Source organism: Rhinoderma darwinii, chromosome 2 (genome assembly GCF_050947455.1).
Source record: "Rhinoderma darwinii isolate aRhiDar2 chromosome 2, aRhiDar2.hap1, whole genome shotgun sequence".
Taxonomy (NCBI): Eukaryota; Metazoa; Chordata; class Amphibia; order Anura; family Rhinodermatidae; genus Rhinoderma; species Rhinoderma darwinii.
Window position 1 is genome coordinate 424,716,967 of NC_134688.1, and position 26,931 is coordinate 424,743,897.

General features: G+C 45.0%; 1 protein-coding gene across 1 annotated transcript in view; it reads left to right on the forward strand.

The window, feature by feature from the left end:
• The first annotated feature begins 925 nt into the window (after window positions 1-925).
• Window positions 926-26,931, forward strand: part of TAOK1 (TAO kinase 1) — a 106,116-nt gene continuing 80,110 nt past the window's right edge. The window contains exon 1 of the mRNA XM_075854307.1: window positions 926-1,015. The gene's annotated coding sequence lies outside the window, so the exon portion shown is untranslated. The remainder of the gene's footprint in view (window positions 1,016-26,931) is intronic.

Genomic DNA, 26,931 nt, shown 5'->3' on the forward strand with positions numbered 1-26,931 from the left:
GACGGAACGGTCTCGGCCTTTTCATTCATTTGGTCCGTTGAAACAGCAAACTTCACACGGAAGCCATCCGTTAGCGGTCCGTGTTTCACAGATCAGTCATTAGCGGCCGTACGACGGCCGATGGAAGTGTGCATAAGGTCTTAGCTGCACCTCCGGCTCAGATTTTTTTTTTTTATGTAGATTTTTTTAAGCCAGAGCCACATAAGAGGACAAGTGTCCTTCATACTTTCTCTCCCTTTCTGATCCACACCTGGTTATGGTTGGAAAAACGGCTAAATAAAAAAACAAGGAGCTGAATAAAACCTGCAAGTGTGAAGGCACCCGTGCAAAGGGGGGGGGGGAGGGGGGCAATTTGTAGCCGCTCCCTGCTCTGGCTTCTGTATTAGGGGTCTGAAAAAACAAAAACTTTAATGGTTTCCCATAGCGACCAAATAGATCACGTCCCACTGCCTCACCGACATTGGAAAAACCAAAAGCTGAAGTCGGATTGGTTACTAGGTGACTGCTCCACTGGCCGGCACCAGCAGCAGAGCCGCGGCCCGGTCATCCTCGATACACGGACACGTCTCCACATGAGAGTAACGAAAGTTTGTGTATCCCAGTGACACTGAGGGGACAGTGCGCCAGAACAGGTAATAACGCGACATTTAGTCCTAAAGGTGGAGCGCGCACCCCGGGTGTACACCCCGGCACCGGAGTCGGGTTCAGGGAGGTGAACAGGGCGGGTTGAATAAGGCAACAACCTCCCTGTGTAGCGTTCTCTACCGGAGACGACCTCATCCGTTCCCTGCACGGCGCCATCTTTCGCTTGCTATGCCCGCCTTTCCAGAGGCGGAGGCCGGGAGCTCCGGTCACACCGATACTAGTAACAGCAGCAGCCGCTCCTCCCCTGTCTCCGCCCACACCACCCCGGGCCGGCCTTTGTTTCCGGTGCTCGCAGCGCCCTCTTGCTGCCCCTCCCCAGCTCGTTTTTTGGGATCAGTACGAGGCCGTCCAGAGCGTCGATGTAAAGAAGGTAAATGGGCTTCTTGTTTGGGACTTGTCGTCTGAGCTCCCGGGCGCATGAGGGGGATGCGGGTGGCACCTCACTGGATGTTCTCAGGCCCAGCTATGGGGAAGGGAGAAGATCAGGCCTTGCCCTTTCTCTGCTCCTGGGGTAAACATGAGGCGGGGGGCAGAGCACAGTGCTTGGGGTCATTTTTATTCGGAAGGGGACACTCCCCGAGGCCTCACATATATGTGTCTAGTCATAGTGTGCTCACTGACAGCCAGGTACTACTCTACCTGCAAGTGTCAAACCCAGCACAGCCCATATAGCCATCATAGCAGATGTAGCAGAGCTAAGTTTATTATTTGTCACCACTCCTCCTGTCATCAATTTACATAGGATTGCATTATCTTGAGTTAAATGACAAATTCAGCCCTGCTACATGATTGTATGTTTCCTGTCATGGAGTCTTGGTAAAGTTGACCCCTATGATCATGTGTCAGATCTCACTGACCAGAGAGGCTCACCCTGTACTAACCATACTCACTAAGTTCAGGTGGCTAGTCATTTGTAGGACTATAGAACAGCCAGCACCCCCATCAACAATTATATGGTGCCAAAAAAGTGAGTTGCATGCCCAGACCTGACCCCAGATTTGTCACCCATGTTCAGCCAGTTTCTCGCCCGGCCTCTGCGGAATGGGCAGAAATATCCAACATGCCCACTTCATTTATTAGTGATCATCTGATGCCCGTCATTCTCATGACAGCTCGTTGCTGTCTACAATGTCATGGAAACCTAGTCTTATTCTATAGAATTTGATGGCCATGTGTATGGGCACCATTATGCCGACACTAGGGTTGTGTATGAACCTGGTGGTTACCTGATATGAGTTCAGATAAAGCGTTTGTTTGTTACATTGTGTATAGAACCACTGTAGATGGTAGAAGGCCTGATGTGAAATTGCAGCCGCCCCGCACCCAGATGTACCTAGAGAGTCTGAACAGCGTCTTATTGGGGTACTAGTAAGGGTCTGTGAATACTCCAGTCCATATAACATGGGCTCCACAATGCAATATTCTTTTTCAGCGACTTGTTTCGCTAGTCATTGCTTAGTGATGCCGGTGGCAGTGCCAAGGTTAACCTCTCTAATGAGCCCCAGCTAGGAATGTTTCCTGCTTTCTATCTATTTCTATGTTTGTATCTTGAGTGCTGCAATGCTGCAGATCTCCACTATCCTCTCCTGACAAACAGCCTGGATGTGTGTTTGTTACTGTAAATGTTATTGGAGGGAGGAGGGGAGGCCTGGGAAGGCAGCGGAAGGAGCTTAGAGGAAGGTTGGTGCCACCACATACTTACATTAAATAACAAAGAAAATCATTCTCATTGTCTTTATCCTTACTTGCTTTCCAGCCCCACCTAACGCATGCATGAATCTTGTACAGGGCTCCCATAAATCTCATGGCTCTGCTGCAAGTGTGTTTGCATTGTGGATGTTTTGCATGGTACATAGGTGGATTCAGTTTGCTATCCACATGTCACGTTGCTGTGCGTTCAGATCCATTGTTGACAGATCAGCGTTCTCAGCTTTGCCAACAACATCTGTAAATGTCTGGTGTACGGTTGTGTCCCCCTAGCGCTGTCAGGATAGGCAGCTGAGGTGACTCGCTTACAACAAGGAAGTTTTAGGTTGCCTTCGAGGTCAGTGGGGTATTTATGGTCAGCCTGTGTGGTGAGGGCTGGAGTTGTTTACTTGGGTGGTGACGCTTTGCAGGGAGATGCTTGAGGCTGATTTTTCTCTGATGACATCACCGCCTTTAGGGTGGACAAAAACTTTATCTGGTCTGGCCACATTGAGGGCTGTGGCGATGTGTTATGTAATGACGGATAAAACAAGCACAAGGCAAAGTGAAGTAGACAATGTCTCCGCTACTGAAGCCATCTTCTTGTTGGCTTCTAGTCCGTTACGTGCCTGGAGTTGACTCAGATTCCTAAGCATGAGGTTGTGCTGCATTATTGGCATGTGTTTTTTTAACGGCCTGTCACACGGCTGCATAAAAATGAATGCATGCCTATGGGGCTATTCACACGGTTGTTTTTTTTTAATGGACCGTGTGAACAGCCTGGGAACAATAGGACTTATCCTATTTTTGCCCAGATCCCTCGTAGACTTAAGTCTACGAGGGATCCGTGAAAACGGGTCCCGCACGGGTGCAAATTGGCTGTGAAAAACTGATGTTTTTCACGGCCGATTTGACGGTCGTGTGAGTATGGCCTTACGCCTAATCCACACCTGCTTTTTTGATTGTGTACTATCCGCAATTTTGCAGAGCACACTGTCCCATTCATTTGTATGGCCCATTGCACACAACCTTGATTTTCATGGATCTATGCGGGGGGGGGGCCACTCAGGAAATGTAATTTTACGGTCCGTATTTGCAACATAGGCGGAGGCGTTTTCCCCCCCACCCACAGGCGACTTTTAGCCGCTTGCGGGAAAAAAGAGCAGCATGTCTTTCTTGCCGCGGTTCCACCTCTGACCTCCCATTGAAATGGGAGGCAGAAAAAGCTTTTTTTTTTTCCGCGGTCCACATTGGCCGTGGGCGAAAAATACCACGAAAGCTGCGGCAGGCAGGTCAAGATCTGCCTCAAAATTCCTGAAGGAATTTTTTTTCCACGTTTTTTGCCCGTGGCCGTTGATGCTAATGCAATGACCATGGACAAAAAATATGCTGCAACAAACGCTCAGAAACGAGTGCCACAGTTTTATTCTGCCTCCCATTGATTTCAATGGGAGGTCAGAGGCGGAAACCGCGACATGACACTTTTTCCCCCTGCTTTCTTGGGATTTGATCACTGGTATATACTGCAAACGTCCTCTTGGCAGGAATCCAAGTTAATAGCCGGCCATCCAAAAAAAAAAAATGGAGAGCCATCCGACAGAGGATGTAGAGTCATGGCGTTTTCTTAGTGCTGCTACCACTTCTTTCTAGTGATAAGCAGGGATCACAGTGGTCAAACCCTTGCCCATCAGACATTGACGGCATAGCCTAGCGATATGCCACCAACGTCTGTGAATAGCAACTCGGGGACTCAATAAAATGTGGGTTTTAACTTGAGTGCTTTCAAGGTTTTACTTTTCACTTGGACCTTTCTAGGAAACTACTTCAATATTGGGTAGGGAGCTGCAAGGTGGGTGAGCGTAGGTTCTTTGTTCGTATGTTTTTGATTGATGTCTATGGAAGTATAACTTAGATGTGATCGACAGCTGATCGATCATGCGTGTCTGACCTGCTGACACTAAACCCGTCAGTGCCGCTGACCTGACGTAATAGGATAAATGGAAAGGGGTTCACATGTATCGTTCAATATACGTTTTCATTGCTGGGTATAGTTAAAGAGGAGCTGTCCGCTCTCCTGACTTTTGTAAATATTTGCGTTGCTCGTGAAGTAACAATTCTGAAACACGTTTTTTTTTAGAACTGTAGTTTTCTGTTCCTCTGTTGTTCCTGCTGTAAATTTATGAATACATTGACATCTGGGTGTTACCATTCTCTTGCCAAAGGGGCCTGTCCCTAGATAGTCTGCCTGCCCAATGAGTGTGTAGGGACACACATTATTGGTATGAGAGATGGTAAAAAATGTTCTTTTGTGAGAGTACAAGTATTTACTAAAAAAAAACATGTCAGGAGAGCTGAAATGTCCAAATCACAGAAAGTGTCATAAAATGATGCAGTTCTCAGGGCATGCTGTGCAGGAATTATATCTGGCAGTTCCGCTTTAAAGGAAGACAGGCGCTAATAACTGTATTTTGGCAGATCAGTATTTTCATCAATCGTGTAAGGCTTCTTTTTTATTTCTTTCCTTGCATTTATTTAGCAACTGGTGGGTGAATCACGGACAGCACACGGAAGACGTCCATGTACTGGCCGTGATTTTCACGCACCCATTGACTTCATTGGGTGCATGATCAGCAAAAATGCACCAAAATAGAACATGCAGTTACGCTCCGTGTAAAATCATTCATATCTGAATTAGGGTTGCACGTTGCATTGAAATATGGATACTATTTTGATGCCATGCACCCTCAAACGGTTCAATACCAATAATTCCTGTATTTTTATACTGAGCTGTACAGCACAGCTTAGTATTGTAACACATGAATGTAGTTAGAGCGGGTCTGCACCTGTGTAATACAGCTATTGCCCCGCTCCTGAGTACTGACAAGTGTGCGCGCGCGGTCAGCATGATGTGATGCGACCAGCGCTTAACGAGCGCTGGCACTTTAGACAGATCATGGTGGGCGCACTGTAAAATACCCTCATGTTCTCTGTCTTGAGTGCATGCGCCGCTGCTCATTAGTGCAGCGTCGGCCGCGTCACCTCATGCTGACCGCTCACTCACACTGATTGTCAGGAGCGGGGCGATGGCTGTATTACACAGCCGCAGCCCCGCTCTAACGGCGGAGATCAGAGAAACCTCTGATCTCTGCCGCTATTCCCTTGAATGCTGCAATCAAACCTGACTGCAGCACTCAAGGGGAAAATGAGAAGGGGAATGCCCTTTGGATCGCGTCAGGCGCGATCGAGGGACATACCATATATGGGCAGACAGCCCAAGGTCCGTTGAAGGACCCCAGGGCTGTCTGACCATATTTCCTGATGTTAGGGCATACTGAGGTATGTCCTAAAAACTGCCTGTTTACTATCAGTATACAGGATATTGTACTGGCATATATATATTACACACAAACCAGTACATTAAATTGATTTAAAAAAAAAGTAATGGTAAAGTGTAGCTAAACGTTCTACCAAAATTCTGACATGTCTGGATTGGTGGGGGTTTGAGCACGGAGACCCCAACCAATCGCTAGAACGAAGCAGCTGAAGTGTTCGTGTGAGCGCTCAGCTGCTTCGTTTCTGTTCGGCTTTTTCCGGAAAGCCGATGTATCGCAGTACGGGCTCATAGACTTTGTATTAAGTCCGTACACCTATACATTTATTTCTGGAAAAAGCCGAACAGACACGAAGCAGCTGAGCGCTCACACGAGCACTTCAGCTGCTTCGTTTTAGCGATTGGTGGGGGTCTCAGTGCTCGGACCGCCACCAATCCAGACATGTCAGAAGTTTTCCGAACGTTTAGCTACACTTTAAATAAAAAATGTACACACGTTTTTTAAAATAAACATTAAAATAAGTCTCAATACATAAAATATACACACATTCAGTATCGTCAAGACCGTAATAATAGAGGTTTACGCTGTTAAAAAATAAAATAAAACTGCTTTCTTGCACTTATTAATGTGAGGCACGAGGAATTATGAATTTTGAACCTCCATGTGCCTCACATTAAGGCCTTTATTTACACGAGTGTTGCGCACCACGGACGTGAAAAACGACAGTTGAGAGTCTATGGAGGGATGCGTGAAAAGATAGGACATGTCCTATTTTCCCATGGACCCTGGACCCACTCCTGGTTTTGGCTTCCAAATACTGACCAGAATACTGACGTGTACGTGAGACCTTGTACTGTCTATCTTTAAAGGGGTTGTACCAGAATCGAGAATCATCACCTATTCACAGATTAGGTGATGATTGTTTGTTTGATTTCTATGGCCCCACAGTTGGGACCTCAACTAATCGAAAGAACAGGGGACCCGAACCCCCTGTTTCTCACTGCACCCCTTGCAGTAAGGAGTACTTTGAATAGAGTGGCGGTCAAGCATGCACGCTGCCGCTCCATCCAAAGTCTTTGGGAGTGACCGAAACAGCAGAGTACGTCGCTGTGGCCCCCAGCGAACAGACGATCACTTATCCTGTGGATAATTGTCAGTATTGATCTCCCCAATATGTTTTACAATAACATGTGTACGTTTCTCTGTGTGTCCTGATGTATAATATACTACACATCCTTACATAAATAGCTGGATAACTGGGAGGAGGAATGGTAGCCAATGGTTCAGCACTCCAGCTGCTGTACAACTACTGTCAGGGCATGCTGGGAATTGTAGTTTCACAACAGCCCGAAAGGTTGCTGACCTGTGGCATAAGGCTTGGGCTACACAGTGACTTTGATGATAGAGCAATAGCAAGTCTCAGACAAGTTGTGCAACCAAAACTTTCTTTGCGATTTGTCGCGCAACCAAAAAAAACAAACAACCAATTCCCAGAGAGGTTGCAAGCAAGTTAAAGAGACTCTGTCACCACATTATAAGTGTCCTGTCTCCTACATAAGGAGATGGGCGCTATAATGTAGGTGACAGTAATGCTTTTTATTTAAACGATCTATTTTTACCACTTTATTAGCGTTTTCGATTTATGCTAATGAGTTGCTTAACTGGCTGCCGACACAGGACGAGTATGCTCGTCCTGAGCGGCGAGCACTTCGCGCATTAGGACGAGCATACTCGTCCTGTGTGACAGCCGTCTCTGTGCGCGCGATCTAGAGCGGGGCAACGGCTGTAATACACAGCCACGGCCCCGCTCTGACAGCGGAGAGGAGAGAAACATCTTCTCTCCGCCGTTAACCCTTTGAATGCCGCGATGAAAGCTGATTGCGGCATTCAAAGAGGGGGGACTGCACATTGATCGCGTCACAGAAAATAACTGTGACGCGATCAAAGCCCACAACTCATATGGCCAGACAGCCCAGGGTCCATGAAGGACCCCAGGGCTGTCTGAACATATTTCCTGTTGTTAGGGCATACTGAGGTATGCCCTAACAACTGCCTGTGTACAATCCGTAACAGGCTAATGTACTGGCATATAGATCTATGCCAGTACATTAAAGTTACAAAATCAAAATGATAAATCCCTTTATGGGATTAAAAAAAAAAGTTAAATGAATGTAAAAAAAAAATAATGATAAATAAAAAGTAAAAAAAATACACAAACACACATTTTTTATAATAAATAAACTTTTTAAAATATAAGTCCCAAAACATGAAATAATATAGACATATTTGGTATCAACCTGTACAACAAATGTATAACATTATTAACCCCTTAATGACCGGGCCATTTTGCACGTTAATGACCAAGGATTATTTTTTGTTTTCTCACGGTCGCATTCCAAGAGTCATAATTTTTTTTTTATTCCGTCGACATAGCCGTATAAGGGCTTGTTTTTTGCGGGACGAGTTGTATTTTGTAATTGTACCATTTTTAGATGCTTATAATATATTGATTAACTTTATTTTAGGAGAGTATTGAAAATAAGCAGCTATTCCAGCATTAATTTTCACGTTATAAATTTACGCCGTTTACTATGCAGCGTGAATAACATGTTAACTTTATTCTATGGGTCGGCACGATTACGGGGATACCAAATATGTAAAGGTTTTATATGTTTTTCCTACGTTTGCACAATAAAAAGCCTTTTAGAAAAAAATTACTTGTTTTTGCATCGCCGCATTCCAAGAGACGTAACGTTTTTATATTTCCGTTGATGTGTCCGTACGTGGGCTTGATTTTTGCGGGCCAATGTGTAGTTTTCATTAGTACTATTTTGGGGTACATAGGACTTATAGATTAATTTTTATTTAATATTTTATGGGGGGAATGGGAGAAAAGAGCGAATTTTGCCGTTGTTTTTTGCATTTTTTTTGGACGCCGTTCATCCGGCGGTTTAATTAATGTGTTCATTTTATTGGTCAAGTTGTTACAATCGCGGGGATACCATATATGTGTATGTGTGATTTGTTTTGACACTTTTACTAAATAAAACCACTTTTTGGGCTTTTATTTGATTTTCACTGTAATTATATATTATTTTTTTTTAACAAACTTTATTTAACTGATTGACATATTTTTTTTTAGTCCCACCAGGGGACTTCACTATGCGATGTGCCGATCGCATATATAATGCTTTGATATACTTAGTATACCAAAGCATTATTGTTAGGTCATGCCTACGTCATCGCCTAACAGGCAGTTGCGGAAGACAGACCTGGGGGTCTTTGTTAGACCCCCGGCTGTCATGGAAACCCGACGGCAACCCGCGATTTGTTTGCGGGGGCGCCGATCGGGTGACAGAGGGAGCTCCCTCCCTCTGTCAAACACATTAGATGCCACTGTCACTATTGACAGCGGCATTTAATGGGTTAAACTGCCGGAATCGGAGCGCGCTTCGATTCCGGCAGTTGCAGCAGGAGCCAGGCTGAGTATAACAGCCGTGCTCCTGCCGCTGATCGCGTGTGTACACTGTCAGTACCCACGCGATCACAGGACGGATATATCCGCCCTCCTGCGCGAACTAGCAGCTGCTGAGGACGGATATATCCGTCCTTTGGCGTTAAGAGGTTAATGATGATCGGTGTATGGTGTAAAAAAATAAATATTAAAACTGCAGCGGAACTGCTTTTTTTTTCTGCATTTTCGCCAAAATAAAAATTTATAGAAATTAAACGATAATGTATTTGTACCAAAAAATGGTACCTACATAAAGTACAACTCGTCCCGCAAAAAACAAAGTCTCATACAACTTCATCGTACAAAAAATAAGAGTTATGAGCGTCAGGATGCAAAGAGGGAAATGTAATAAAATTGCTCTGTCCTCAAGGCCAAAATTGGCCGTGTCCTTAAGGGGTTAATGCCCAACTGGGTGTATTTTTACTTTAGACCAAGTGGGCGTTGTACAGAGGAGTGTATGACGCTGACCAATAAGCGTCATGCACTCCTCTCCATTCATTACCTCAGCACATAGGGATCCTGTTCGATCCTTATGTGCTGTCTTAGGGTATGTTCACACACACTAATTACGGACGTAATTCGGGCGTTTTTGCCCCGAATTACGTCCGAAAAATGCGCCGCTGTCAAATGACGGCGTGTAAATAGACGCCCGCGTCAAAGAAGTGGCCTGTCACTTCTTGGGGCGTAATTGGAGCCGTTATTCATTGACTCCAATGAAAAGCAGCGCCAATAACGTCCGTAATGGACGCAGCGTTCAAGCGCCTGCACATGCTGTTACGGCTGAAATTACGGGGATGTTTTCTCCTGAAAACATCCCCGTAATTTCAGCCGTTACGGACGCTGTCGTGTGAACATACCCTTATACTAACACATTAACAATACTGAAGTGTTTAGACAGTGAATAGACATTCCACGGGATGTCTATTCACAATTTCTGCACTTCGTTACTGTTTCTGTGGTAGTTACAGCCGAGGAAGCGTGATCTCGTTGTAACCTGTCATTTACCGCGTAATCTCGCGAGATTGCGCGTCCTCTGCTGTAACTACTACAGACAGAGTAACGAAGTGCAGAGATTGTGAATAGACATCCCGTCGAATGTCTATTCACTGTCTAAACACTTCAGTATCGTTAATGTGTTAGTATAAGGCCTCATTTACACGAGTGTAATATACGCGTGTGCGACGCGCGTGCTTTGCACGCATGTCGTACACACCTATATTACTCTATGGGGCAGTTTAGACGATGCGTGAATTTCGCGCAGCGCGAGTGCATTGCGTAAAACTCACGACATGTTCTAAATTTCTACGTTTTTCGCGCATCACGCACCCATTGAAGTCAATGGGTGCGTGAAAGCCGCACGGAAGCACTTCCGTGCGAACTGCGTGATTCGCGCAAGAGCTGTCAAAAGGATGAATGTAAACAGAAAAGCACCACGTGCTTTTCTGTTTACAAACATCCAAACGGAGTGTCAAATTAGAGATGAGCGTACCGAACTTCACCGGGTTCGGCCGAACTCGTTTTGACCGAACCCGGCAAAAAATGTTCGGGTACGCGACGTCAGGAGACAGTCACTGTTCACGGTGCTGAAAGAGTTAAATTGGTTCAGCACCATGGACAGTGACTTCCGATCACATTATACATATACGTGTAAAAAAAAAAACGAAGTTCTGACTTACCGATAACTCCCAGCTTCTTCCTCCAGTCCGACCTCCCGGGATGACAATTCAGTCCAAGTGACAGCTGCAGCCAATCACAGGCCAAGCACAGGCTGCAGCGGTCTCATGGACTGCCGCGTCATCCTGGGAGGCGGGGCCGGATGACAAGAGAGGGACGCGTCACCAAGGCAACGGCCGGGAGACTGGACTGGAGGAAGCAGGAAGTTCATGGTAAGTATGAACGTCTTTTTTTGATTCACAGGTTGCTCGATATTGTGATCGGAACTCACTATCGAGGGTGCTGAAAGAGTTACTGCCGATCAGTTAGCTCTTTCAGCACCTTGGACAGTGATGGGCGTCGACTAGCCTCATCTCTATGATGGCGGCTGCGCGAAAATCACGCAGCCGCGCATCATACACGGATGACACACGGAGCTGTCAAGTGCCTTTTGCGCACGCAAAACGCTGCGTTTTTTTGCGCGCGCAAAACGCACACGCTCGTGTAAATGAGGCCTAAGACAGCACATAGCGATCTAAAAGGATCCATATGCGCTGTGTAAATTAATGGAGAGGAGTGCATGACGCTGATTGGTCACTGATTGGTCAGCGTCATACACTCCTCTGTACAACGCCCACTTGGTCTAAAGTAAAACACGCACACTTGGGTATTAAGCAACTCATTAGCATGAATCTAAAAACGCTAATAAAGTGGTAAAAATCTTTATTTTTTAAATAAAAAGCATTACTGTCACCTACATTATAGCGCCCATCTCCTTATCTAGGAGATAGGACACTTATAATGTGGTGACAGAGCCTCTTTAAAGTCGCGATAAAAAAAAAAAATCCATCAGGATTGGATTTTTGGTGACTGTCATGTCTCATGCCGCATAGCGACCACATCGACATTGGGATCTTCACGTCGCACAACCAAAATCGCTGTGTATTCCTAGCCTTAGATCAGGGGTCTCAAACTCGGCCGGGTAAGTGGGCCGCACATGGAAAAAATGTGAAGTTGACAGCCGCATTTGAAAGAACGGCGCGTAAAAAGACGCCCCGTAAAAAGAAGTGCATGTCACTTCTTGAAACGTTTTCGAGCAGTTTTTCATTGACTCTATAGAAAAAAGGCCGTAAAAAACGCGAGTTTGTTTTCCCTTGAAAACAGCTCCGTATTTCCAGACGTTTTTTAGTAAGCGTGTGAACATACCCTAAGGGTATGTTCACACGGAGTGTTTTCAGCCGTAAACGTCCCGAAAAACCGCTGACAAATCGGAAGCCGAATGCCTCCAAACATCTGCCCATTGATTTCAATGGGAAAAACTGCGTTCTTTTCCGAAGAAACGCCGTAAAGAGACTTTTTTGGAGCCGTTTTTTATTGACTATAGAAAAACAGCTCCAAAAACGGCCGTAAAAAATGCAGCGAAAAACGTAAGTGGCGTAAATAACCAGAGAAAATTGGGTTTGGATCCAGCACAGACGATTCAGTAAAATGGAAGGGATATTTCCAAGTTTAATGGGCCAGTATAATTGGCAAGTTAAAATCAGGAATAAAGTCCATTAAACTTGGAAATATCCCTTCCATTTTACTGAATCGTCTGTGCTGGATCCAAACCCAATTTTCTCTGGTCTTGTCTACTGTGTGCCGACACAAGGATCCGTGCACGACTACCCCTAGAACTACATCTGCAACGAAGGTGAGCTGGAGGTGTTTCTTTTTATCTACTTTTGTATACTACAGTACTGGCTTGAACCTCACGTGCCCACCGCCTTCTATGTATTTTTAAAAGAAATCCTAGAGCTCTAGATTTGCTCATATATGGACTTTTGAACAACGCACCAAAAAAACGCGTCTGAACGCAATGTGAATTAGTGTCATAAGGAAAAAGAATTTTTTGTGGATAATGTTGAATACTAATTGTATGCAATAACCAACGTGATAAACTATATCCTGCTATTTCTTAACGAATTAGTGACAAACTATATCCTGCCCCATTAAACTTGGAAATATCCCTTCCATTTTACTGAATCGTCTGTGCTGGATCCAAACCCAATTTTCTCTGGTCTTGTCTACTGTGTGCCGACACAAGGATCCGTGCACGACTACCCCTAGAACTACATCTGCAACGAAGGTGAGCTGGAGGTGTTTCTTTTTATCTACTGGCGTAAATAACGTCTGAAAATCAGGAGCTGTTTTCCCTCTGTATTTTCAGACGCTTTTGTGTTTGCGTGTGCACATACCCTAAGTGTTGCTAAATGCAGTCTGGCTGCTCCGTTGGCAGCGTTCAGCAGAAACAAGAATATGAAGATTCGGTAACCCCTTTTTAGATAGTGCCGCAGTGCCCTCTGTAGATAATGCCACAGTGCCCTCTGTAGGTAATGCCACACACACAGACACCTCCCTGTAGATATCTCCATTGGGGCTCCCTCTAGGAGTGGAATCCCCAGCCAGAGCGTTTCCGACGTTTGGGCTGGGGATTCCTCTGCTGGAGGAGCCCCTGACGTCACTGTCTACTAGCGCTCTGCCTGGGACTCCAGCTCTTCTCCTAACATCACTGTCCATATATGGACAATGATGTCAGGGGTTTCCTCAGAGCAGGAGTCCCGGAGCAGAGCGCTAGTATAAGCTCTGCTCTGGGTCGTCATGAAGGAGCGCCGGTGCACTCCTCCTTCGGTCCTCTCTCTCCTCTCTTGAGGGAGCTATGGTGCCCCGCAGGCCGCAGATGACAGCCGCATGCAGGCCGTGTGTTTGAGACCCCTGCCTTAGATGGACGTGTACATCATTACAATTATTGTATATTCAAGAACCATTCTTCTATTATACTACCAATGCAGTTCAGTAGGAAAAGTTGGATTATGACTCTTAGGGTATGTTCACACGATGAGAGGCATTTACGTGTGAAAAGACAGACGGTTAACAGCTGCCTCGTTTCACACGTAAATGCTCCTCCTCGCATTTTGTGAGCCGTCTGAGACGCTCATAAATCTTGAGCTGTGCTTCATTGAGTTCAATGAAGAACGGCTCAAATTACGTGGCAAAGAAGTGCCCTGCACTTCTTTGCCGAGGCAGTCCATTTACGCGTCGTCGTTTGACAGCTGTCAAACGACGACGCGTAAATGACAGGTCGTCTGCACAGTACGTCGGCAAACCCATTCAAATGAATGGGCAGATGTTTGCCGACGTATTGTAGCCCTATTTTCAGGTGTAAAACGAGGCATAATACGTCTCGTTTACGCCTGAAAATAGGTCGTGTGAACCCAGCCTCAACGTGTAACATCTTGACAAGCAATAAAAAAACAAGTCAAATCAGCTGTTAGTGCATTTATTTACCTTTCCTTTTTTTTAATCTTTCTGACTTCGGCTGCTTTTCTCACCCAGTGGCATGGTCGTCCTGTTTTATCCTCCTGCTTCTAACCATAGAAAAGTATAGAAGCTGAAATGTAATACAGACGGACTGGCTCTGTGATCCCTCTTGGACATTTGAAATGGAAGCAAGTTTATTATCTGTTCTGGACAATTCTGGAGCGGAATACAGTGCTACCCATGTAAATTAGATTTGAACAAATCTCATCTACATGCTGCTGTATTTTTCTGCATGGAAATTTACCTGCGGTGCAAACGTTTCAATTTCACAGCATCTCTGCTGCAGATTTCGCCCCTTTTGATGCAGATTTTGTGGTGAGTTGTCGCGGATTTGCGTTACATATGCAGGTAGTTACAAAAAGAAAAAAGGCCCAAAAAAAATGGTATTCCCCTTTCCTGGCACTACCGTAACAACACGTCGCTGCTCTCCCCAGCTAGTCTCTGTACACCCTGCCTCCTGTGATGATGTTTTATGGCAGTCACGTGTCGACACGACATGTCATCACTGGAGTTCGGTCGTGTAGGTATGCGTTGCTACAGGTGTGCCAAGGGAGGTAAAAAACTTTGGAGATATGTTTTTTTTAATCTTCTTGACTTGTGGAATTTGCTGCGGATCAACAAATAATCCGCAATAATTGGAATTTGTTGTGGATTTTGACTCAATGGGGAAAATCTGCAATCCATGCAATTTGTCCATTTATGCGGCGCATTTAAAAATTTGTTAGGCCTTGTTCACACGGCGCTTAAAAAAAACCAACGTGTAAACGGGTCAAAAACGCTACCGTTTTTGTAAAGCGTTTTTTAAAATACAAATTTTTGTTGCGTTTTTTTTGCGCGTTTTTGATGTGTTTTTTGGGGCATAATTAAGACTCCCATTGACTATGGGAAATAGGCGCGTTCTTGGCGAGTTTTACGCCACAAGAATTTACCTGAATCTTCTTGTTTTACAAGACTCGGTTTTTAAATGCGACGTATGCACTATAATGCGTTATCCCATTGATCTCAATGGGAAACTTAAAGCGTGTGTTTTTCAGAGCATAAAACACGTCAAATACGGGCCGTGTGAACAAGGCCTTAAAGGGTAACTTTAAAAAAACAAAAAAAAAACAACTTGTGACAGGTCAGAAGTCTTGGTCCGAGAACTGAGACCCCCCCCCGATCGCTAAAACGAAACTACAGAAGCGCTCGGGTGAGTGCTGTACCACTTCACTTCTATTAACTTTTCTCTGCTTTTGCCTTAGCGGTGTACGGATTCAATAGAAACTCTATGAGCTTGTACACCACATGCTTGGCTTTCCGTGTGGAAAAATTCTGCAATGTGTAGATGAGATTACTTGGTACTGTATTACGCTGCGGATTTCATTTGTGAAAATCTACGTGTCGCCGACAGTGTGCACTGGGAACCACACAGTAACTGTACGTCCCTGTGCGCTAAGACACTGGCCGCATGGACGTACAGTTGCGTCCTGGTGCCCCTACGGGTTAAAAAGCAACGCTCAAAAAACGGAAAAAATCGCTCTGTCATTAAGGCCCAAAATAGGCTGGTCACTGAAGGGTTAAACATGGCTGTCATAGGATTCCACCTTTACCACAGGTTAGGCTTCGTTCACATCACACCCTGACAGACACCACTCCGGAACGAAGCCCTAGTGCAGATGTGGACAAAGTCTAAGGGCGGATTTACACAAACGTGTAATACGTCCGTGCAACGCGTGTGCTTTTCACGCGCGTCGCGCGGACCTATGCTAGTCTATGGGGCAGTGCAGACTGTCAGTGATTTTAGCGCAGCGTGAGTCCACTGCGTAACACTCATGACCGGTCCTATATTTCTGTGTTTTTCGCACATGACGCACCCATTGAAGTCAATGGGTGCGTGAAAATCACTCATGCCACACGGAGGCACCTCCGTGGGATGCGCGTGATTCGCGCAACAGCAGGCAAACTATGATTGCAAACAGAAACCGCATTTTTTGTAAATCCGCCCTTAGTTTGTAAAATTTCTTATCTGCTAGATCAAATGTAAGTTCTATTAGGGGGAGTTCACACAGAATTTTTTGAGTCGGAAACGGCACCAAAAAACGGCCCAAAATGCCTCCTATTGATTTCAATGGGAGGCGGAGGCGCTTTGTTCCCGCGAGCGGAAAAACCGTCTCGCGGGAAAAAGAAGTGACATGCCCTATCTTCGGGCGTTTACTCCTCTGACCTCCCATTGACATCAATGGCCGCGGATGAAAATTGGCGTTCAGGCAGAGCAAAATCTGTCTCCAATTTTGAGGCACATTTTCCTCCTGCAAAAAACTCTGTGTGAACCCAGCCTTATTGTGAAGTGAAAGCGTCTAGGAGCAGCAACAGCGAGGCCACCAAGTGCTGAAACACCTTTATCCTCATCACATCTCATGGGTTTCCATGGTTCAGCAGCTGCACACAAGCCTAAGATCACCACGTGCAATGCCAACCGTTGGTTGGAGTGGTGTAAAGCACGCCGCCACTAGACTTTAAAGTAGGGAAAGTGTTCTCTGGTGTGATGTATCATGTTTTACTATATGGCAGTCAGATTAATTTGGGTTTGGCGGATGCCAGGAGAACGCTACTTAACGCAATTCATAATGCCTACTGCATAATTTGGTAGAGAAAGGATAATAGTTTAGGACTGTTTTTCAGTATTTGAGGCTGGCCTCTTTTTTCCAGTGGAGGGCATTGCTAATGCAACAGCATACAAAGAAATTGTAGACAATCGTATGCTTCAAACTTTGTGGCGACCGTTTGGGAAAGGCCGTTTCACCATGACTGAGTCCTAGTTCAACATAATTGTGTCCTAGTGCACAAACGGAAGTCCATTCAGACATGGTTTGGGGTAGGGTTGTCACCATACCAGAATTTGGACTTCGATAACGATACTTTGTGTAGTATTGCGATACTTGATACCAAAACGATAATTTGCCAACAATAATAAAAAAAGTTCTTCCATTTTCTGATGTGAGGCACGTGATGTGATGAATTTTGAACCCCCATGCGCCTCACATTAATAGTAATTAACCCCATCATGTTCCTCAGTCATAATGTACAACATTGGGGTAATGTGTAAGGTACATGATGGGGTTAATTTCTATTAATGTGAGGCACATGGAGGTTCAAAATTCATAATACCTCGTGCCGTACATTAATAAGTGAAAGAAAGCTGTTTTTATTTTATAACCGCGTAAACCTCATAAATGACGCTGTCAATTTGTTATTACGGTCGCGACGATACAGAATGTGTATTTTATGTATTGAGACTTACTTTAATGTTTATTGTAAAAAATGTATGGTTTATTTTATTTAACATCACTTTATTTTTTTTAAACTTTAATGTACTGGCAAATATCTATGTACTGATAGTACACAGGCAGTTGATAGGACATAACGAAGTATGCCCTAACAACTGGAAATATGGTCAGACAGCCCTGGGGTCCTTCAATGGACCCTGGACTGTCTGATGATATATGGTTTGTCCCTCGATCACTTCACAGGGATTCCCTGTGACGCGATCCAAAGGGCATCCCCCCTTCTCATTTACCCCTTGAATGCTGCTTTGTTTGAATAGCAGCAGAGATGAGAGGTTTCTCTGATCTCTGCCATTAGAGCGTAATACAGCCATTGCCCCGCTCCTGACAATAAGTGTATGCGCACGGTCAGCATAAGGTGATGCGGCCGGCGCTGCGCTAATGAGCGGCGACGCAGGCACTGAACACAGAACTTGGGGATGTTTTCCAGTGCGCCCGCCATGCTCTGTCTTCAGTGCCAGCAATCATTATTGCGGCGCCAGTCGCATCACATCATGCTGACCGCACGCACACACTTGTCAGGACTCAGGAGCGGGGCAATGACTGTATTACACAGCCGCAGCCCCGCTCTAACTACATTCATGTAGTATTATACTGAGCTGTGTGACCCGGTTTTGAGGTGTTTCCACAGTATCTCAATGAGATTCAAGTCAGGACCTTGACTCGGCCAATCCAAAACCTTAATTTTGTTTCTTTTAAGTCATTTAGAGGTGGACTTTTCTTGTGTGCCATCACAATTTTACCATGTTTGACTATTGGTATGATGATCTTGTTGGGAAATGCGGTGTTAGCTTTACGGCAGATGTAACGAGACCCATGTCTTCTAAAAGGTTCTACCTTTGACTCATCAGCCCCCAGAATATTATTCCAAAAGTCTCTTGAGTGCCATCTATGTGTTTTTGTTTTTTGTATTTTTGGCAAATGCGGAAGTAGCTTTCACGTTCTTTTTGGTCAGCAGTTGTTTGCACCTTGTAACTCTCCCATGGATGCCGTCTTTGCCCAGTGTATTTGTTATTGTGGAATCGTGTACATTGAGCTCAACTGAGGCAAGTAAGGCCTGCAGTTTTTTAGATGTTCGTCTGTGTTTTTTGTGACACCCTCTCCCCCGGATGAGTCATTAATGTGCTCTTTGGTGGGTCGACCATTTTTGATAAGAATCACCACAGTTCCAAGTTTTCTCCATTTGTGGATAGCACTATGGTTCACTGGAGTCCCAGAGCCTTGGCAATGGCTTTGTAAAGCTTTCCAGACTGGTAAATTTCAGACGGAGGGGGCTATCCCCTCTTTCTAGCGGCTTAGATGTGGCGGTTGCTTTTGACCATGGCGTCCAAGTGGCTTAACGACCGAGATCAGTGTTCACTCCGATGCCTGCTGTTAGTGCGAGGTGTCAGCTGTAATGCACAGCTAATACCCACAACCCCACGCACCATGATGTACAATTTTATCATGGTGTGGCATTTCCATAGGCTTCTCACTAGTACTTCAGTAATGGCAGGGAAAACGCACGTACAAAATGACACTAAACAAAAAATATTCTTGAAACGCATGGCATTTTTTGCATGCATTTTAAGATGATAAAAGTTTGTGTGAAAAAGACCTAAATGAATGATACAATGAAGAAAAAAAAAGTCTAATAGATGGGTGTCTCATCACTGTGACCCTCATTAATTGGAAGAATGGGTGTCCCATGACTTCCATTTTGCAATACAAGGCAGTCGCGCATATGCTGGGAAGCTGGGGAGAGCTGACTGCTCACGAGTTTTGCCGCATGACATTTAAAATTCTGTTAGATGTTCCTCACAAACAGTCTGCAAACACACACACACACACATATATATATTTTTTGTTAGTAAGGGCTTGTCCACACATTGCGGAATTGCTGCTTTTTTTCCGTCCGGAATTGCGGATGGAAAAAAAGCAGCAGAATACAGTAATAGTAAAGTGTATGAGATTGAACAAATCTCATCCAGACGCTGCATAAATACTGAGCGGCAAAACCGCTCAGAAATTGACCTGCGGTGCAGAAATTTATTCCGCAGCCTGTCGATTTGTATTTTGCGTAAACGCTGCTTATTTGTTGTGGGAATTCCCCATTGAATTCAATGGGGGAGCTAAATCCTGCAGCAAATAGCAGTTGTTGCTTTTTTGCGGCGTGTTCGCAGCGATACTGCCGCAAAAAACGCAACTTAGAAAAAATAAAGCATGATACTTACCCAGAAGTCTGTGTTCCTTCCTCCAGCACGGCCTCCTGGGATGACGTTTCATCCCATGTGACCGCTGCAGCCAATCACAGGCTGTAACGGCGGTCATCTGGGATGAAACATCATCCCAGGAGGCCGGCCTGGGCGACGTCAGAATGCCGGCCAATCACAGGCTGCAGTGGTCACATGGGATAATACGTCATCCCAGGAGGCCGGCCTGCTAGCAGGCCGAGTAAGTGCTGCAGTTTTCCGCAGCGGTCATTTCGGGCGGAAAACTGCACCACAGTTTGGTGCAGTTTTTCGCACAGGACGGATATGCTGCGTGTGAACCCGGCCTCATAGTGAATGTTGTGGCTAATGCATTCTGAAAAGGGGTTGTCCAATTAGGCAACCACTTTAATATGCAATAAAAACGTTAATTTAAATTTTCCACAGTTTCTCTTCAGCATCTAAAATCAAGCTGACACTTCCATCATTTTATGAATAGAAAATTAAGTTTATTTGAATTTGAAATGGCGTTCATGGTACCTCTGGACAGGTTTTAAACTGAGATTCACCACATAACTAAAAATTCTGTCAGATGTCCTTAAGCAACAGACTACAAACTGAAACTGTCAGTTTTCTTTATTACTGCTTCTATGGAATATCTAACAGAATTTTACATTTCATACGGCAAATCTGAGCAAAAAACTTTTTGCTTTTTTTATTGTGTATTATTGATCTAGCATCATTTACAGTTCTAAAACTTTTTTTTTTTCCTTGGACGTGTTAAAGAAAAGCTAAACATACAAAATGCACAAGAAAAAAATTCCAGCACCTCCTACCCTTTTAATCTCCTCTTTTCTTTTGATTCTATTTTGTCTCATATTGCAATTAATACTGGGAAATATATATAAAGAATTCTCCTATATATGTCCCAGGAGATCAGCTATCACTCCTCCGCCACTTCTATTCCTCCTCCTCACAATCCCGTGTCTGGCTATAAGATATTTGGCTGCAGCAGGAGCCTCCTCCCTCTGTCCTGTCTGCAGTAGGACACACATATCATTAAGCCCCGTCCCGTTTGTCAGTCGAAAATGGAACAGATCAGCGGGAAATTAACCTCTGTTTTCTCAACAGGATTTCAATAAGACCTCTTGTTTTAGTATAACATGCAGAAAGTCCTGCAGAGTGACAAACCATGTGAGGAAGTTTATGTGCTGTTTACTTTGACATTAGTTTCCAGGTATAGTATTCCTTCAAAAACTTGCTCGAGCAGGTTTCTGTATCCGATGATGGTGCAGTATAAACAAGTTTTATTATAGCTGGAAACATTACATGAACAGTTTATTATTGCTCATTTGCACTAATATTCATAGTACATACTAGGGATACACGATGCATCGAAACTTCAATACTGTTTAGATACCGGGCACCCTCAAACGGTTCGCTACCATTATTTCATGTATTTCGATACTAAGCTATGCGGCCGCACAGCTATGTATAGTAATACATGAATGTATAAGAGCGGGGCTGCAGCTGTGTAATACAGCCATTGCCCTGCTCCTGAGAAGTGCGCACGTGGTCCGCATGATGTGATGCGACCAGTGCTGCACTAATGAGCGGCGGCACTGAAGACAGAACATGGGAGTGCGCACTGAAAAACACTCCCATGGTCTGTCTTCGGTGCCTGCCCTGATGCTCATTAGTGCAGCGCCGGGCGCATCACCTCATGCTGACCGCGCGCGCACTTATTGTCAGGAGCGGGGCAATGGTTGTATTACACAGCCACAGCCCCGCTGTAACGGCGGAGATCAGAGAAACCTCTCATCACTGCCGCTATTCTCCTGAATGCTGTGATTAAAAGCTGACCGCGGCATTCAGGGGAAATTGAGAAGGGGAGATGCCCTTTGGATCATGTCACAGGGAATTTGGCAAGAATTAGTCCCCAATCAAAAACATACCAAAAAGTTAGATGCCAGTAGCATTGTGTTTCTATTTGCGTTGTCTTTGGCTCCTGGAATATTTCAGCCGTGTATTATATGCAATTGACTTCATCTTTATTTAAAATTTTGGAGTTGTTCCAAAAGATAGTGGAATTTGTTCATAAATGTGGAGCGAAAGACTTTGGTGCCAATGTCTATAATGTCTTTTTGACGTTTTATAGCGTCCAGCTCGATACTTATTTCCCCTAATATGTAGCATCACGCAACATGCATCAGTAACCGTTTGTATGCCCCCATACACATTAGATTGTGGCCATCTACCCCGACATTTGACTAAGACCCTGTTCACACTGCTTTTGCAGTATACATCAGTAAAATACTCCCGTTTATATACCTCTGATGAAAGCCACTGTATAGGCATACAGAGGCATACGTCACCCATTGACTCTGCTTATAAGAAAAAAAAAAGTGTTCCTCTCTGTACGCTATTAGGCTTTATTCACACGAACATGTTATACGTCCGCGCTACGCGCGTGAATTTCACGAGCACCGCACGGACCTATGTTAATGAATGGGGCCGTTAAGACTGTCAGTCAATTTCACGCAGCATATGTCCGCTGCGTGAAACGCACATGTCCTATATTTGCCCGTACTTCGCACTGAACATAGCCGTATATGTATGGACACACACACACACACACACACACACACACACACACACACACACACACACACACACACACACACACACACACACACGTTAAAACACGTACTATATGAGACTTTATTTTTTAAGCAAAAATGAGATCGGACTCATGTAATGGAACTCTCTTAATTTGCATAAAACTACGCAGCGTATCCGACCTAGAACCCACAGCGCATTCCTTCTGAAAAACCATACCACATTGTAGTGCAGCTTTTCGGGCAGAATTTCTGCTTCGGAAAGCAGTGCTTGAGAAAAAAAAAAGCTCATACGTAACCTGGGCTGTAGTCATGGCGACACGTTCCTGTCTGGCCTATGGGGATGACGCTGCAGCCCATTTGATTGGCTGCAGCAGTCACATGGGATGAAACATCATCCCAGGAGGCCGGCCTGGAAGAACAGAAGAAAGCCTCGCTATGACAACGCATCGGTGGTAAGTATAATATTAAGTCATTTTAACAAAAAAAAGTTTTTAGATATGTTATTTTTTCCCCTGAGTTGAGATTTTAGCAGCTCAATCTCCGCTTTTCTGCCGCAAATGTCCCAACACTTGGCTATTTGATGCAGGTTTTACATCCCCATTTAACCTAATGGGTAAATCCCGCAACTGAAAAGCAACGAAAACGCAGCACAAAATCAACATGCTTTAAAATCAAAATCCTCAAAGCAGGTCAACTTATGAACGCTTTTGCTGCGGTTTTTTTTGCGCAGCGTGGGCATTATATTTTCGGCATCTCATTCACTTTGCTGCTACTGTAAATGCTGCAGAATTTCCTCCACGTAATTCCATTGCGGAAATTCCGCAGCGTTTATACTACATGGGAACCCGGCCCAATGCATACAGTACATATTCCGGAACCATAGTGATAGCCTGTGAAACTTAGGGGTAGTAGTATAACCTTAGCTGAACTTATTATTCATTCTCATAGTGTTTTATCAGATTCCTGGCAGAGTTGTCATTTGATTTGAGGAGGAAAATGTTATGTCTCAGGTAGAGCGCTAGAATAGGCTCTGCTCTGGGACTTTGGGGAATCCCCTGACATCACTGTCCAAATATGGACAGTGTGTGGAATCCCTGACATTGCTGTCCATATACTTCCGCCGGAGTCCTGGGCAGAGCGCTAGTATAGGTTCTGCATCGGGACTCTGTGGAATCCCCCGACATCACTGTCCATATATGGACAGTGTTGTCAGGGTCTTCCCCCAGAGCCGCAGTCCCGGGCACAGCACTAGTAATAGGATCTGCTCCAGGACTCTGTGGAATCCCCTGTCATCAGTGTCCATATATGGACAGTGTGTGGAATCCCCTGCCATCACTGTCCATATATGGACAGTGTGTGGAATCCCCTGCCATCACTGTCCGTATATGGATAGTGTTGTCAGGGTCTTCCGCAGAGCCGGAGTCCCGGGCAGAGCGCTAGTAATAGGATCTGCTCCAGGACTCTGTGGATTCCCCTGCCATCTGTGTCCATATATGGACATTTTTTGGAATCCCCTGCCATCACTGTCCGTATATAGACAGTGTGAGGAATCCCCTGCCATCACTATCCATATATGGACAGTGTTGTCAGGGTCTTCCGCAGACCAGGAGTCCCGCTCACAGCGCGAGTAATGGGATCTGCTCCAGGACTCTGTTGAATCCCCTGCCATCAGTGTCCATATATGGACAGTGTGTGGAATCCCCCTGACATCACTGTCCATATATGGACAGTGTTGTCAGGGTTTTCCCCAGAGCCGGAGTCCCGGGCAGAGCACTCTGCTCCGGGACTCTGTGGTGGAATCCCCTAATCCCGGCGCCCTTGTGAGAGCACTACTACCAACTAGCTCCTGACATCTGATTTCTTCTGATCGTTTCCGGTCCGCTGCTAGGGGGAGAAAATGACGCGCAGGAGTGGGCATGCGTGGTAAACGCTGCTAGTGTAGAAACCACGTATGCTCAGAGACTAGCAGTGCTTACCACGCATGCTCAGAGACTAGCAGTGTTTCTCTCCCCTAGCAGCAGACGGGAAACTATCAGAAGAAAGGTAGTATCCGGTCCACCACTTCCCTCAGTGTACAGTGACGTCAGGAATGACGTACCCATACATTGAGCCAGCCGGAAAACGGAACCCAGATCATGGACAGGCTAGCGCCGGAAGTAAGGATTTTGCTACTTCAGATGAGTCACGTGACCAGCGCTGGAATCGGGTGTTAGAAGATTAAATCAAAACCTAAGTATATTACAAATTACATTAAATTTATATGTACAGTGAAATAGAAATTAGTTAATTGCTTCCGGAAAACAGGGATTCTTGTGACGCGATCCAAGGGGCATCCCCCTTCTCATTTTCCTCTTGCATGATGCGTTCAGCTTTGCTCGCAACATTCAGGAGAATAGCGGCGGAGATTAGAGGTTTCTCTCATCTCCGCCGTTATAGAGCGCGGCTGCGGCTGTGTAATACAACCATTGCCCCGCTCCTGACAAGTTTGCGTGGTCAACATGAGGTGATGTGGCCGGCGCGCTGCACTAATCAGCGGCGGTTCAGTCACTGAGGACAGAACATGAGGGTGTTTTGCAGTGCGCCCGCCATGTTCTGTCTTCAGTGCCGGCAATCATTAGTGCAGCGCTGGCCGCATCGCATCATCCTGACGGCGCGCACTTGTCAGGACTCAGGAGCGGGGCAATGGCTGTATTACACAGCCGCAGCCCCGCTCATACATTCATATGTTACAATGCTAAGCTGTGCGGCCGCACAGCTTAGTATCGAAATACATTAAATAACGGTATCGAGCCGTTTGGGGATGCACAGTATCGAAACTGTATCGAAGTTTCGATGCATCGTGCATCCCTAGTCCCCTTAGGGCTTGTCCACACGTAATGGAATTGCTGCAGAAAATTTCTGCAGCAATTTGGCTGAAACTAGCAGAAGTTTTGTTATGGAAAAATCGCACCATATCACACAGCTCCGTCGACTGAAAAATAAAAATGTTATGGGTCTTGAATGTAGTGACACAAAAATATAAATTTGGTATGGCCGCAATCGTAACGACGCATAGAATCAAGTTATTATGCCATTTATAATGTACGGTGAGAGCCGTAAAAAATAAATTTCACCTCTGAAATTAATAAGTTATATCATGCATTATATGTACCCTAAAATGGTGCCATTAAAAAAAAAACAAAAAAAAAAAACAAGCCCTCATACGGCTATGTCGATGGAAAAATAAAATAGTTATGACTTTTGGAATGCGGAGATGAAAAAAGTCGCTGCATTATTAAGGCCCAAACGAAGCCGCATCCTTGAGTTAAATACCATGCAGTAAAAAGTTCTGTAATTTGATTGCAAATGTGTAGGAAGGGTATGAACCAAAGCTAGTTATTTTTATCAACATATAAGCTGTGGGAAGGAAATAATTGTCTATGGTTCTCCGAGCTGCTAATTACATAGGAGCGAATATTCTCTGAGTCAGTTGAGGCTGCCATCCACTACATATAGACACTCTTCTTTCTCTATGTTCCCCCTGCAAATTACTTATATTCATAACAAACCACAAAATGTATCTGGTATATATCAGCCTAGGCAAAGGGACATGTGTTCCACCTCGATCCCCCATATATTGGTTACCCACATTTGTCCTCACCCACTTTATACAACACGTGTATGTAATCATGCATGCTCATAAAAGTATTATTGAGTTGGGTGAGACTGGAAGTATAGATGTTCTTCCTAAATTATGGAGGCACACACATAAGACCTAATATGAGCTTGTTGGATAATCCACTCCAAAACCATGGGAGTTGGGCCACCTTCTGTGGCCTAGCTTCCGCTCTTCTGGAAAAGTTGGTCTGTGGGAATCTGCCTCTTCAGCCAAAAGAGCATTTGTTAGGTTCAGGTACTGATGTTGGATGAAAATTCATGCCAAAAGGTCAGGGCTGTATACAGGCAACTCGAGTTCCTTCACATCAAGGTCCTCAAACCATGTCTTTTATGGACCTTTCTTTGTGAACAGGGACATAGTCAAGCTAAAAAAGAAAAGGACCTTCCCAAAACTTTTTCCACAGAATAGGAAGCATACAATTGTCTAAAATGACCCTTCACTGGAAACCCTGAAAAACATTTACCCCTCATGCAGACGACCGTTGTGCCACTCAGGCCGTTTTTAACGGCATCCGAGTGGCACACGAAAGTCTTCGCGGACCCATTCACTTTAGCGGGTGAATCGGGTCCATAAAAACGGACCCGATTATCCAATTTAAGGAAAGATAGGACATGTTCTATCTTTCCTTGGATCACTGACGGGGCTCGGGCGGCGCACATTCGTCATGTGCATTAGGCATTACAGTAGGCACTATGCATTCCGGTAGGTATCGTTCTCCTGGCATCTGCCAGACCTGGATTCGTCAGGACTCAACACTCCAGAAAACAGGATTCCACTGCTCCAGAGTCCAGAGGCGGCGTGCTTTACACCACTGCCTCCAAAGTATGGCTTGGTGATCTTAGACTTGTGTGCAGCTGCTTGACCATGGAATCCAATTTTATGAAGCTCCTAGCACACAGTTCTTGTGCTGATGTCACTTTTAGAGGCAGTTAGGAACTTTGTACTAAATA